The sequence below is a fragment of the Typopeltis vanoorti genome, chromosome 4, assembly GCF_054136105.1.
Source record: "Typopeltis vanoorti isolate ZY-2024b chromosome 4, IOZ_Tvanoo_1.0, whole genome shotgun sequence".
Lineage (NCBI taxonomy): Eukaryota > Metazoa > Arthropoda > Arachnida > Uropygi > Thelyphonidae > Typopeltis > Typopeltis vanoorti.
Window position 1 is genome coordinate 122,288,797 of NC_143552.1, and position 16,957 is coordinate 122,305,753.

Here is a 16,957-nt window from a genome sequence, read left to right on the forward strand (position 1 = left end):
AGATTGAACTGCCCACTCAGTCTCCAAAAGTTAGATAGGGCTAAATGGCCTCGCCTACTCCTGTATACGGGAATAAAAAGGGGTTAGCTGATTTTTGCTGATCGCATAGTTTAAGCTAGGAATTGTATTTGTAAAAATTAAATTTCCTATTAGCTGGCAATTTTTACTTTTAATTCCAGTGATTTCACAAGTTTCTAATCTCACGTAATCACTTTCAAAAACACTACAATCATTAACATCACAAAGCCTACAAGTAAGAATTTTAGGATTAAAAGTGTGTCTGTCTGTTCAACCTTTTAGGTGATCCTTCCGTGTTTTATCTGTTTTGAGATTCTTTTTATCAGAGAGATTAAATTCGTGCCACGTTCAACCTTAGAGCGGATGTTATTTGTTAAAACATAGGACATCCATATCAAACAACTGCAATCAGTTGAAATTGACTCGCTATTCAACCGCTCTGTTTTCCTTGATCTTAAAAGGACAGACGTTTCTTCTTAATCAAATGAACTTAGTATTCCATGTACGATGGAGGCCTATTTGAATCGTTAATTGAGTACGTTCCTTAAGTAACCCCCCACCCACCCCCTCAATCTAGTAATGGAAGAGAGCAGAAAGTTGGGTTGGGTTAATTAAAATTAAAGTCGAGGCACGTTACGTTTTCATTTGAATCCCAAACGCAATCCTGAAGACCTATAAATTAACAGTGATGTTATTATAGAACAAAAATCTTTTAAAGAATTTTTTTATTTATGATTTGTAAGCTGAATTAATTAGAGAAAGAAACGGTATGAGAAAGACTCTAATCCTTTTAAAACAATATAGGAAGCCGGAATGGAAGAAGAGAATGAGAAGTTGATTCTATATTTGGAGATGAACCGTGAACAGATGTTGACCAGCAGCTGTTTGTTTAAACATGTTTAGAGAAAATTAGAAGAAGGATGGTATTTAGTTGCGTAGCAGCCATGTAAGTATCTATTCTAGAGAAATTAATCTTGTTTAGTGAGCAGAATACTACTAAAAGTGAGGTAGAGAGAGGTATTGTCTTACTTCCTGGAAATCAGACAGATTTCCTTTTCTTTTTGAATAATAAAATTCACAAGAAAGATTATTTTAACCACACTTGAGAATGACAATAAGCGTGATGTTAAAATCATTGGTCACAGATAATCTTATTGGTTGATGAGGCTTTAGAGGAATGTAGTGTGATCAGCAAAGCTAAATAGGATTGGACGTTAGCGAGAGAAGATTATTGATGTATAAAAGAAAGAATGCATGTGAAAGCACCGAGCATTGATGAAAATATTTGTGTTCAAGAAACTATCAGCCATGACGCACAAACGACCTTCGAAGAAGAAAGCTGGCAATCTACTCGGGTTTCTAAAAATCCAAGTCACGTTCGCGACAGGCCACTGAGCTTAACACGAACGCGAAGATAGGATGAAACCTTATAATGTTATTAAACGGGTGTCTTATGCGCGTGTTTTCCAGATGGTTTGTTTGTTTTGCGGAGTGAAGAAGAAAATAACTCCGAGTTTAAGTGAGGAAATTAGATAACACCAGAGAATTTCTAGAACCAACTGCTTTTTCCGATGAGGCCATCGTTCATGTTTCTTAATAGGTCCCCCGACTGCCGAATTCTAAAAAAAAAAAAAAATCTGCCGAATGCAATTAAAAAAGAGAATGGAGACCCAATAAACAAGTTGTATTCTGTTGTCTTCTAATTTTGGATTCAATCACTGCATCATTCTTGTCGGAAATCAGTGAAATATCAAGAGCAGCTACAGATGAACATTTTGAAAATCATGGCCCCTACATGACAAAAGGGCACCTCTTTTAGTATGACGCAGCCTCACCCTAGTGCAAGCCTTTTTGAATAAGAAGTTCCCACACGCATGGACTGAGAAAGTGAATTTCCATTGCACGAAGACTTGAATCATGGGCCTCACCTTCGCCGTGGATTACTTTCTGTAGGTAGGTTCACGTAAAGGATTTTCCATACAAATGTAGCTTCAAAAAGTTTATATAGACCAATTAATAATCGCTTATTGTGATTTCTCATTACTAGATATTCTATAAGTGGCAGGGAATGAATACTGTCTTATAATTTGTTGGTCTCCTAGGGTAATCTATTGAAAGCCACTAAAATTTGTTACGTAGCTGAATCTGCGGGATAAAAACGGTGTGATTTTTTCACTGCTAGTTTACAAAATTAGTATTAATAGTATTGCTTTTTTATCGATCACAGTTCTAACAGACACAGTACTTCATACACTAAACCAAATATCTCAACCGTCAATCAGCCTTTAGCATAATTAGTAAGATACAAAATCTCAGTGGGGCGAGAAGTGTGATACGTTTTCCCGCGAAATTCTCGGCAATCATCGCACAAAATCGACTTCGTTTTTTCATTTTTTGCAGAAATGACGCCCATTTTCTCAATAAACTGAGAGCATGTGTATATGCAGAATGTTATGCGCATGAACATAGCATAACGTGACAGTATTAGCTCGTTGCCTATGACTGTGAGCGTATTCAACTTCGGTATGCTCTTCCAAAGAATACAGTGATCAACGAATATTATTATTAGTGGATCCTGTAGCTCAATTTGCGATTAAATTGCAAACGGCAATGTTTAAAATTGTTAATGGATGTATGAACTATTTCAATAGTTACGTAAAATATCATTACAATAGGAAATCAGGAAGCCATATTTTATTATTGATTTCTTAACATGATTTAATTATACTTTATTTTTATTTATTCATTCTTATTATCTACTTATCTTAAAAGCATCTTAGAAACAAAATCTAGTAACTTATGGCCTATTGAAACTATATCCACACTTCGCCTCGATATGTGCCCAAAGCAATCTGATGTATTCTTTTAAATAAACACTGTTTCCATAGATACAGTAACGATATCTGTTTGCTGTTAGTATCATGGTTTGCTCAGAAATAATGACTTCAAAAGGTTAACACTGTGATGGCATTCTAAGTAATCAGGCACGCTCTACCTGTTATCAATACATTATAGTATGAAAGCTTTGAAGGAAAGTGATATGTGGAAGCAGTTTTGTTTACTTACAATGCCAAGAAAGTTTCTTGACATCTGACCAAATGAAGAAACATAAAGTAAACAATAGAGCTATACACGAATATTTAACAAATAGTGCATACTAGCTACTTTTTTCTCCTCACATACGCAGACATCTTTAGACATGCTTGATAGCTCGGATAAGCGGATGAACACAAAATCCTTTCCTCCTCATAATCATTTCCATGATAATGCCCATTCCCATTTTTAACATAGTTACATGACATTGTCGCCCTAACACCCAGATTCTCACCATTCCTCCCATCATAATTTAGTTTCCCTGACTCTATGCGTTTAAGTCTCATACTAATTAATAATTTTCCACTACGTCTGATACCAAATGTACTGAAATGTAGGCCGATCCTCTTAAATAAATCCATTCTTTCCTCAAATTCATCCACCTATCCAAAATCTCTCATCTGTTCCTTCTACACAGCCTACGTATCAAATCGTTTGCCATAACAGAGCTTCTTCTGAATTAATTTTTATCATATCTGGGGAATATACTTATTTTTCATTTTCTCACTCTTCAATCTCGCTTCTTCAGACAACCTTTTCGTATCCTCTCTCATATTGAACTAATTGCTAGTTACGTTTGTACTTACTGCAATTACGATCTTTGTTGTTTTTCGTTTCTGTCTTTCATTTGTATGTGCCATGTCTGTCATTTTTCCTGCGGGAAAACGTGAATTTGTAACACGATCACCAATGCCATGTTTTATGATAGGGTCGCCATATCAAATAACATCGTTCCTTTTATAATCAACTTTATTTACCTGGTTTGCCAGGCGCTGACTTAGCTGATTCCAAGCTTGGGTTTCGTCTCGTTTTGCTGCTTGGCTTTCTTATTTTTCCAGTGTTCCTATAAACGTCGTTCAACTTTTTGTAATTACCGCATTGTCTATATCATAATGTGCTTTAGTCTCGCGATTTCGGAGGTTAAATTACTATCCACCAATAATTGTCCTTACACCTACTGTATGTTATTTTAAGTTATTGCACATTCCAGGTTTGTTAGTAGCATAAACACCGCTTTATACAGATAGTAGGAAACAGTATTTCATCGCAGCAGTTAAAACAGGTGGTTATGGTAACACGACCTGAGCTCAGTGACTTCGAAAGAGAGAGAGAGATGACATCGTAGACTGTCACATTGGTGGTATGTTCATGCGTGCCATTGTCGCTCAACTGGGGCATCCAAAGTCAACGGTTGGCAATATGATCAAGAAGCGGAGAGGTTAAAATATTATTATGCAGGAAATAATACAGGAAAACACCCAAGATGGCCTCCAAAAATGACTGACAGGCACAGGAGGGTGTAAAAATGGGTGGCACGCAAAAACCCACTACAATCGCCACAAACCATCCTTGATGAGTTCCAGGGTGCCATTATCATCATTGAAAGCACTAACACTGTACGAAAATAACTCCATTTACTGGGTTTCCAGTAAATGAAGTTATGAAAAACGGTACTTTGGAGCGAGGAATAAAGATTTACCTGCTTCCAGTCTGATGGCAAAATGTGGGCATGGGGATAGCCTGGTGAACGCTTCTCACTACAGTGTGTTTTACCCACAGCAAAGTTCGGTGGTGTAGGAATAAACGTGTGGAGTGCATTCAGCTGGTTTGGAGTGGGTCCACTGGTCGCTGTCTGTGGTTTCATGAAGGTAACTCAGTACCTTGATATTCTGAATAATCAGGTGTTGCCTACACTGTGGAGTTTTCATGGAACAGACCCATGTTACTGTTAAGACGACAAATGCCCCATGCCACAAAGCTGCAAGTGTTATGGAATGGTATGAAGAGATGGGAGTTAAACGACTGCCCTGACCTGCGCACAGTCCTGACCTCATCGAACACCTTTGGGACGAATTGGAGCTGCGATTGAGGTCCAGAGCAGCACGTCCTCGATCTGTCGTTGAATTCAGTGCTGCGTTGAGAGAAGAATGGAGACTAATTCCATCTGATGTCTGCTGCACATAGGCTGACAGCCTCCCTGAAAGGGTGCAGGAGGCGATCAAAGCTAAAGGTGGACATACCCGATGTTAGGGTTCGCCTGTTGGTATCAGTTGCATATTACTAAAGTGTCCGGACAACTATTGGTAGATAGCATATATTTAATATCCTCTTCAATATTAATTCGTAATTCAAAAACAAAAACAAAAAATAACAACAACTTCCAAAAATCACTGAAGAAATGCATTTCATTTATACAAAAATTTGGGAAGATTTGGATCATCATATTCTCACTCAGAGTGTATCCATATGTATACCCCAATCACTCCTAAAATTATATATATATATATACAGGGTGTTCGGGATAAATTTGACATATTTATAATTAATTATATTTTTCCGTAAGTTACATGTATTAACACACACTTCTCTTCATTTAAAAGTTTGGACCCTTCTTCATTCATATACAAGATGTCAGACAGGATGGATAGCTGGAACCCACCTGAATCATGGAAGAGAATAACTTGTATCATGATGATTCGTGCCCGCCATCAAAATAAGGATATTACGACTGCTGCCCAATGCTCCCTGAATACAGTAAAAACAATCAGGCATGAACTAGAGACTTGCAATGGTGACTACGAGGATGTAGCAAGAAGAAAGATCCCTAGCAGACGATCTGATTGCGTTCGTACAGCAGAATTCCTCGCAAATCTGCAGGAACAGGTGTTGAAGAACCCTGGCATTGGAATTCGGGCTTTGTTCGTGGAGTTGCTAACTGTAGTCAAGCCCTGGATAACAAGGGTAGCCAATGGTAGGCCGTATGTATAGCAGCAGGATTCGGCCCCTTGCCACACCTCTGGGAAAAGTCAAAAATGGTTGTCTGAAAATTTCTACGACTTCACCAGTCCAAATGTTTGGCCTCCAAACTCCCCAGACCTTAACCCCATGGATTATTTTGTATGGGGCGCAGTTGAAAAAGACACCAATCGCACTTCCAGTAATACAAAAGCCCAGTTAATGGATAAAATTAAAACAGTTTTTGCGGCCCTTCCCAGGGAGACTGTAGCATCAGCTTGTTCGAGGTTCCGAAGCAGAATTGAAGCTGTGATCGATGCTAATGGTGGTTATTTTGAGTAAATCTTGTTGATAGTATTGTAATTAACTCTGCCTGTAATGTTTTTTTGTCAATTCATTAAATTTAATAGATACAAAGAAGATTTTCTTTTTCCTTACGAAACTGTCAAATTTATCCCGAACACCCTGTATATATATATATATTGCGAATATTCATTTTTACTCGGTAGAAAATATTATAAATTATTTTAAATGACCGATACCGAGAGACAAAGAGATGATATGGTTTATTTAAAAAGATACTACTAGTTTACTAGTTTCGTTGAATGGATCAACTTCTTCAGATATCACAATCAAAGAAATGTACAAAAAAAAAAATAACAGAGACTTAAAAATTGCGTTCACATTACTAGTCCAAAAAAACACAGTACATTTTGAAAACAAAAACAGTAATGCGAGCTTGAGTTCCAAATAAAAGTTGACTACTTGCTGTCATGAGTGCGCTAGTATTGAACAGAGGCAATGTGTGCGTCAGAAAGATTGAAACTTAGGGAGTTATTGATATGGGAAGAATCTAAGGCAATTTCTCTGGATTCGACAATCTTTCTTTCAAGTTCGTCATAGCACACATGGATATTAGAAGTTTGTGTCCAGTTCACAATGTGTTGGCGGCCTTCATCTGAGTTAACTGAAAAGAGGAACGTGGCTAGAGAGAGCGCTGGCTCTAGTCCTGTTTTAAGAAATATCTCTACGGTGTTCTTCCATACGTAAAAGGATGGATTTAGTAGTTTGGCCGTAGTGTGGCTTTCCACAATCACATAAGGTCTTGTGGACTCCCGGACTGAGTTGGAAGATGTTTCTCTTTGGGTTTACTAATTATTGAACGAAGTTTTGGAAGCGTAGTGAAGCAAGTTTTGAAGTTAAACTTCTTGAGAATCTTTGACAGTTTTGATGAAATAGAGCTCATGTAAGGAAAAGAAATAAAGGCTCTGGGGGAAGAGGGATCTTCAGAAGCAGTTGACTGACGGAGAGAAAGAAAATTTTCAATCTTATTAGGAGAGAAACCCTTATTTTCTTAAAAGTAATTTTAAGAAAAAGGAGTTTTTCAATTTCTGTTTCTTCTGTTAGAAACACACACACACACACACACACATATATATATATATATATATATATATATATATTTGTCAGACCTTATTGGTGATTTCTCATTGTCACGGAAACCTCTAAGCACAAATCATCAACTATAAACATTATGGCTTATAATTGAGCATAACGTGTTCCAAGAACGAACCACTTTATTTGATGAGATGGATGGCGATAGACAGCGGACATGTTTTATACACGACGCTTATTTAAAAATAAAAATAAAGGATGTGATTGCCAAAGAGAAGTATATCGATCATTTTGTTTTTTTTTTATTTTGTATTGTATTTACGAAGAATAAAATAAACTAGGGGGAAGTTTATAAAAGTTTCTTTAGGTTATTTAGGAAACTTCTGTTTATTTTTGCGCTCGAAATCCTTTAAGCAGTATGAAAAACAAAAAGAGAACTTATAACTTAGCCAAGTAACTCAGTTTGTTTTCTTTACGAAACGAAACGTACACAAAGCAGGCCAAGATGAAATTTCTTTTTTTTGTTGCATTGAAAAACTCCTAACTTTCCAAATCTTGTTTGCTCGTTATTGCCAACAGACACTACAAGTATAAGAAGTAATACTGTTGAAAAAGTGATATAACAGTATCTTTTGGAAATAATTTTTATATCAATAGCACGCCATATTTATTATTTTTTTTTCCGTAAGTGCTACTACCACTCTGCATATACATTGATTTGTACAGTGCTGAATTGCTCTAATATTATTTAGCCATACCAAACTTGGCAATCTGTTAAATACAGTAACAATCATACGACAATGATATATTGACTCGTGACAGCCCCTGTTAGGATCGAATGGTTGTTCCAGTTTTGGAGAAAAACCAACGGCTCCACTGCGAAATTAAAATGTAAAACGTTATATTTACTAATTGTATGCATGTTTAGTTTAATTGGTGTTTGTTATTCGTTGTTTTAACTATCTGTGAATAATCCTATATCTAATATGATAATTGTCGATGGTTGTAGATTTTTTTCTTTTTTATTCTTAACATGTTATAGCACTATTTTTGTATACAGATACCAGAGTTAGAAGCAAAATTACTCGTAGCGGCCATAGGCAGAAATGTATGTAATCGGCAAAGATAAAAAAATAAATAAATGAAAACAGCTGACGCCTTTTATTCTCATATCGGCAGTAGCCGAGGCAGCCCTATGTAACTTTTGCAGACTGAGGGAAAAGTTCAGTCTTCACCGGTAGTCAATCAGAGACAGCTTGTCCAAGACTATCATTAATTATACATGGCATCGGGCGAAGAGAGGAATCTCAGATTTTCCACCACCTCGTAGTCCCTAATTTTAACACTATGTTTTACAATCTGAAAATAGTGTGGCTTCTACGGTCGATTTTCTTGATTTTACGGGATGAAAAAACTGAATTTCCGGGATAAAAAAAATCCCCGCTTGCCCATGTCAGATATCGACTAACTAGGGAACTGGTCGAAAAAAAAGCTTAGTAAAAATTCTGCTACTCGGCGATTAGAGACTCTTTCGTCGGCGGTCTAGCGCCATGGATGGCACACGCCATTCTACTGAGTTACACAAGCGCACCAGAGACATTAAAACTTACCATTGAAAGTAAAATTAGAAAACGTGTAGAAAAACTGGTTATTTGTGTATTACGACATGAGTAGACGTATCTTTCAAAATTCTTCTTCAGCCATGCTACACCAAGACTCACCCTCGTCCCAAGCAATCATCATATTTTGGGCCTTACAAAAACTTTGCCTGGTTATCAGTATTCACAATATATCAAAGTTCAAAGAAGAGATGTTATGCTAATTGTAGGAGTAGACAAAAGAATATTTTTATGTGACCCAGTAAATTTCGGCGACTTTTAAAACTGTTTGGAAAAGTACGGTGACTACTTTGAAAAATAATACTACAACTGAAGACATTTTTGGAGATGATAAAAAATAAAATGTTTTGCTTCTGGTTTGCCTTCATAGATGAAAAAAATGATATTTCTTTATTACTTTATCGCTATCATCGATCCTTCCTCAATAATAAAACCTGAGAGAGAGAGAGAGAGAGAGAGAGAGAGAGAGAGAGAGAGTTAATCCTTACTTCTGTATTGTCCTTACCATTTGACCCACGAAAAATTCACTATTTGATTAAAATCCCTTATAAAGGTTTCTCACATTATACGAACCCCGGTCTTTCTAACCAAAACGCTGGTCTAAACCAGCGTTTACTTTTCTCTTACTCTGAATAAAATAATGATTAACTTTATCAAAGATATTCTTTAACTCAATAATTGCACAAAAATCTAATTACTCAATATACGCTTCCACATGCAGTAACTCGCTTGACATTGTTTTGCTTTTAACCAGCATCCTTGAATCTCATCAGACAGAGAAGGTTTAAATGATCATTGCTGCTCGCTGTATTTTTTTATTAAAGTGAAATTCGAATGTACTTATGGTAGATACTAAGAATAACATTTTACGAAGTGAAATATTAACTGATAAACACTTTTTCTAATGCAGTTCGTTTGTGCAATTGTATTAATTAAAATCACAACTATTTGCTTTATTTTAATAATAAGGACTTTATATTGTACAATATTAGCAAGTATTTCTGTTAGATAAGATGACAACCATTGTTACAAAATGAGCCACGTTGTTTGTTGCTCTATTTTCTTATTCTTCGTTTTTGTGTTTTTCAATTTTTTAAAATACATTATGTATCTCATTAAGATATTTCGCTTCTACTTATTCTGAGTTCTAATATGTAATTTATTTATATTTGTCTTAATTCTTTTTCTATTCAGTCTGCCTTCATATCTAAAATTTACGGGGGAATTTTAGTTAGCGTTATGCTTTTAAGCACATTTTATCTTACGCCATTTTTCTATCTTATTAATAATTTATACTGGACGTCATTTCCCTTTCCTATTTTAGAATATCTCCCATCTACGTAATTAATAAACCCACATGTCGTCAGACGAAGACAAGTTGAGTCTCCTGATAAGGTGTTGTAAGTATTTAATGCGGTTAGCTTGCTATTCCTCTACTCTAGGGACGAAAACATTTAGTTGCCTGAAAAAAAAATTACTACAGCAATACGAGACTAGCTAACTCACCTTTAGTTGCAAAGCCATGATAATGGTTCCTCGCATCATAGATAGCATTCAAACTCGATGTTTTCAACCAAAGTACTCTTTGGTTGAAATTGACCTACGGAGGCTCTTCTTTTCCACCACTTCATTTTAAAATAAAAATTATCCGACATTTATGACTTTTGATAGGTCAGAATTTCAGTTGCAGGAAAATTAATTTATAGTATTAGATGAAGAAACAATTAAAATATGAAAATAAAAGTTTTTATTAAAAAAAAACTTAGGTAGAACTAAAGAATCGAAAAAAAATCTTTCGTTCGAACTTTCTTATAAATTGATGCAGTAGAGGATAATTTGACAGGATACCCAGTGACGAGATTAGAAACTACTAACATCATCTGATAGATAACAACTGCGTATGGATATATATATATATATATACAATACAAAAACGATTCACTTACTACATTATCCAGACTTAGGGAGCCGTGTGCATAAACATGCTAGTGCATGATCGCAATGCGATTGTTTTTGCTTCATGAAAATTGTGTTTCTATATATTCCTTGGGTGAATGCTATCGACCGAAAAAAATACGAAGCCACCTTAAAGTCAATTTGGTTCATGAAAGGATAATTTGTTTCATAATAAAGGTTCTATAAATGGTGTGATCTTTGTCAACTTTTTCGTAGTCCTGTTACATATTTCGTTTTCTGTAACAAAAATTTTCTTCATGTGTCTTAGCCACATATTAATGGAAATCCTCTGAAGATTTGAAACTAAATTGTTATCAATCACTGCTCTGGATCAATTTAACATTGCGAAGAATTTAACAAAAAAAAAGGACAGAAAGAAAGAAAGCAAAGAAAAAGAAAAGTAAGTACATATTATGTATGAAGTTTTATGCAAACAAATTAAGCAAACATGTAAAATGCTGCTACAAGGCAATGAACCTTGCATTCGGTCTTTGGTGGAGAATATTCATGCCGTCAAGCCCTTAAGTGGAAATTATTTTCACTTAAGGATCTGGGTTTGAAATAACTTACCAAGAACCACTTACATGCTCATCAAATAATCTTCTTAGTATCTTCTTAGAAGTATACTCCTTCTGCTTAAATTAAGCCAATTAATCTTTCATAGTTAATTAACTGTCACAGAATTACAAGGAATCGCTTCTATACTGAAAACGCTTTTCATGTGTCCTATTCAGAAGAGTTTGCACTCTTCTGAAAAATTCCAATTCGGGGTAAGATATAAAAGTAGTGTGTGAGCACGAAAATGTTCAGATCATCTGCAGGAAGAGCAGATTTTGATTGTGTTTAAATCAAATTTACTTGGAAACTAATTATAATTGATGCTTGTAGGTTACATGAGATGTTGAGTTTCAACTGGAACAGATAAAACCACCATTGATTGTTTATTTTAGTTACAAGCAAAGATTAGCATATAAGCAATCATTAAACGCTAATGTAATGGTCATAAGAATTTAATTTAGACAAGAAATATATTTTTAAATATGCGAATGTATATTATGTACATATATTAACTAAATACGATATATGAAACTTACGATGTAGCGATGGCTACAAAAGCTAAGCGTTTGGGTGCTAAATGGCATAGGTGAAACGTGTTGTAGAAATAGGCAGGTAATATAAATAGTTAGCATTATTTATAATATCATGTAAATAATATTTTTCTGCATAGTTAGGAAACTTCTGATGGATACCTGAAAGAAAGCAAATCGAAAAGGGAAAATATATGAAAACAAAATCAAATCAAAAAACGAAACAAACAGTTGATCAGCCCCGAGTTTAATTTTCGATAGTGTATGGACAAATCCAAATATTATCTGAAATTAAGTATCCATATATTGTGACTGGGAATATACTTTTTATATTAGCGAATCTTCATCAAAACCAGCAAATGGATTGATTTCTCCATTTACAAGAATCATCTTTTATAGAAATTATATTGCTCATGGAACAGCGAGGTCGTTCCTCATAATGCACACCAGATTACTAACATCAGAAGATAGGTATTTTTGAGTAGTAAGACAAAATAGAGGGACAACACAAGAACGGTAAACAAAATATTCAAGTTTAATAGCCAGTTTCAACCAGTAAAGTACAGGCCATTCAGTAGTATAAGGCTAGTTTAACTACAATATAGAACGAGACCAATACATTATTTAAAATGACAAAGAGTCACATGATGGTGTAAATATTAATAACGCGAGTGGTTAACAGAAGACACATTACATTATTTATAATATAAATGATGTCTCATTATCATAAGACTGTACCATATTTTCGGTAAGAAGAGGTAGTCTTTCGGATTCAGTTTCGGACCATTCAGCAAGATTTCGCCGTTCTTTTAAACAAACGTTCGAACTTGTGGAGTAAGAGTGCGTCAGAACAGAGGATATTTTGGTCGTTATCAATTCTAAGTTGTGCTAATCCAGCTTTCTAAGATTTCTTCTTAACAATGTATGACTGGAGTATATGTAAGCTTTTCTCCACAGATCGTCCAGTTTGTCTGAAGTAGGAAAGGTGACAGTCACAAGGAAACTTGGTAAATGTCAGAAAGAGCGAGACGAGGGTTGCTATGTTTAGAAAATGGGAATCAAAGGAGAGTTTGTTGAAAGAAATAAATGTGGTCACTACTTTGCTTTTTTAAGGATTCTTGAGATTGGGCCAGACAGAGATGTAGGATCGGATGCCACCGCGATGTTTCATAGCTGTTGAGGTAGACTTGTTAAGAGCAGAATCAAAATCCTTTACTTTGAGAAGCCATTTAGTTGCATGAAACGCTTTTTCTAGCAGTTTTTTGACTGAGCTATTTTGATTTAGAGCAGAACAATACGAGTATGTTTTAAAAGAGATGTTTAGGGTTGCAGCCTTTCTGAGAAGGATGGTGTGCCGATTGCAAATGTAAAGTAGCCAAAAAGAAATATGTTTGTATGGATGATAAAAGGATATTTTCTAGGCTCTCTGGTATACGTTTGCGAGAGAAGAGAGAGTGAGCTCCCCATAGTGGACCTTTCAGTATGTGTAAAATCTGTTTTAGCAAATAAAATAAATGAGTAAATGACAAAGTCGAAAATACATCCTTATATCCACAGGAAATGTTTATGAGTGCAGATGATGTTAATCTTCTAGAGGCACTAAATCCGTCGGTTGAAGGAATAAATTTCTCACTTTAACCAGGAAATGCGAAGTTTTTTTTTTTTTTTAATTATGATAGAACAGGAGATGCCAATTTGGAATTTAATAGATGCGATAAAATTTAGCTATGCGATTAGCAATAATATTTTATTGAATTACAGATAAAGTTTTGTATAATATTTTATTCATAGTTATTATGTTCTTGTGTTATGTTGTCCTAAATATAACACAAGTATCTCTTAAAGTCATTTCCTATTCTTTTACAGGGTAGAAGTGACTACGAAGACAGGTAAATTCAAATTATCTGTCTTACAAGATAAGCTAGGACTCAGAAATCTTTTATTTAAGTCGTGACCTTAAGATTATCCCAAACTTCACAAACGTTATAGAAACTATCAAATCTCCAGACCCACAACTCCGCTTTGAACTTCGCATCCGGTACTCATCTAAACCATCAAATTTGTTACATCATCATCAAGACAGCACTGTGTCTGTGTGTCATTTAGGACTTTCACAGTGATTTCTCTAGGGGAACCAGCAGATGTAATATCGATAACTTTCTAATCAGCACTAAATACGGTGTGTTGGGGAAAGAAAAATATTCAATTTGTTGCCTGCATTCTTCCTGACCATAAAACTATGAGATATCTGTTCAAGATACAGTTATACAGGTCAACTTTATGACGCCATAGCTTTGATAATTTGGCTATTTATCTTCTACAAAACTGCACTGTGTTTTGCTTGTGGTTTCTTTTTGTCATTTATTATGGTATATAAATACACTGAAGTGCTTCTGAAACAAATTACATGACATTTTTAATCAGTTAATAATAATAAAGATGACCATTTCAGCATCATAACGGTCAGTCATTTTAGCTGTGCATCTTTCTTTCTTTCTTCATGCAGACTACAATGATATATTGTTTCTTCTTCTTCGTAATACCGTAGAGAGAAGTTCCTTAGGAGAGAGAGAGGGAGAGAGAGAGAGAGAGAGAGAGAGAGAGAGAGAGAGAGAGAGAGAAGAAGAAAAAGAAGACTCATACGTTGTCTGATTTCCTAGTAATATAATGTTTCTTCTTATCCTTCAATAAGGTCATTGATATTGCTATCTTTAGTATTATATCGAGTCTCTCGTTTCTTTGGGAAGAAGATGAAAATATGTTTTACTCTTTTTCATAATTCAACACATTTTTCAGAAAAAAGAAGATTGGAAACATATTTTGTTCTGAGGAAATGCAGTACTTTTCGAAATAAGATAACTTATTTTCATTTTCAGACACACTCCATAATTAAGTCGGTCTTAATGTTAGAAAGATAGAGGTTTGAAAATTCTGTTTAGGACTGAAGATACTTATAAAGACTTTTCATCTGAAGGTGAGCGAGACGATCTTCTCTTATCGTCCTTCTAGAAATTCATACTTTTTATTCCAGTTCTTGGAATGAAAAATCCATAAAATAAAAAATACAATCAATTAACACACACACAATATTGACCTTATGGTCATGTGAATTATGGTCGAAACTTTAGTTGCTTCCATTGCAGTTCTAGAAAACAGCAACACAAACAAAAACGTTTCTTTCCGAAAGAAACCAAATCTGCTTCTACCTTCTAAAAGGTGTACTGATTCCCTATATTCCAAAAGAATAATGATATACAATTTTTTTTCCAAAAATGATCACGTCTTTTGCCTCACAAAGAAGATAAAAATGAAAATGATGAATGCTTATTATAACCTTCCTTGTAATATAGCAATCTTTCATTCAGAAAGAAGTTAGAAATTTATTATTACGTTCTTTCTGATAAAACTCAGCAACTTCAGGAAGAATTTCCGTTATGTGTTACTACTTTTCTATTAAAACAACACTGCAACTTCTATCTTTCTGTGTATTAATATAACCACATATTCTTTGGTGCAAATATGTCACTAATTTCCTATTGAGAACACATTTATAAATCTGTATCGTTAAGAAGAAGATATAGATTTATTACTGCAAAAATAGTAATGTAACATACATTCAGAAAGATGTCTTAGTTAAAAATAATTCAATAGTTTCCCAAAAATTGTCATTTTTAAAAATAAAACAAGTGTTATAATCATATGAGTTTGTTGAATATTTTGCTAGCGTGAAACATGTGCCTGTAAGCCTAATATTCGAACTTTCGCACGTAGCACGATTTTCTGTCTTGCTTTTCATTTTTATCATAGAATAAAGTTTTCTTGTTGCCAGAACTCGTGCCACATATCTCGTATTTAACACATGGGAAATTTCTACTATAAAAGAGAAATTGATTTCTGCCATAACCGATAACGAGAAACTTTTACTCTCGTGCGTTATCAGAATTCCAAGTACACCACAGAAAACTACTTGTCAAGAATATTATATATCTCGAAAGCAGAAAAAATATCGGTAAAATTCATATGTTAGTAACATTTTCTAAACAAAATTAACTGTCACACATGAATCTATACAAAATATATTTATATAAACGACACAGACTGATTTCGACAATTTCGAATTTAATAAATACAATATTCAGTGAAATGGGATTTCCTTTTCAACAAACTTCAACCTATTCATATGTAAACATTATCTACATAGCAATGACTAACAAGACTGTAAAAAATATTTTTTTATCTGACTCTCAGTCATAAAAGGTGTTGTAAATTTATAGTACATTAATATATTATCTGGGCCAAGTTTCTATGCATTTTTAAAACATTTATTGTTCCCTATATTTTCTATTTATTTTTAAGTATATCAAAAATCCTGCACTAGAAAGGAAACATGGAATTCTTTCAATCCCCACTATTAATGGTTTCACACTGAGCGAAAATTTTCTTCTTCCTCCTAAGTTTTGTGATAATTTCAAATATCTCTCATTACCTTTGGATTATTTCAATTACTTGTGATTATATACCTTGTTATTAAGCATCCAAACGATCTCAACCAATGAGGTTGTTTGGTCACGAAATTCATCAAACGTTGTAAGGAGTACATGTTGCATACCTGTCATGGTCATTGGACATATGTCTACTTATTGATACGTTGAAGATGAAACGAAATTCATTTCTTTTTTGTAATATTTCATATAATAAGTGGATATTTCATCCTTTAGATATTTCATTGTCATTTCCTACTGAATGATACACGTAGTCACTTGGCGATTATATGGCGACCTGATATTCAGATATGTAATTTTCTAATATAAATTATAGTTTGATGTTAGGATTTATTTCTTCTTGTCGGTCTATTTAACACCGACAGGAAGACACCTGTTAATTCGACTTTTTTATTTGACAAGTTCAAGTCCTTTTCAAAACTGCATTAATTAACATCGATGTCTGTATGATACGAAACAGAAAAAGTAATGCAACAACCGAAATTAAAAACATCGAATCTAATTAGTTTAGAATTTGTTGTGCTGGGCTGAATAACATGAAATGGGGAAA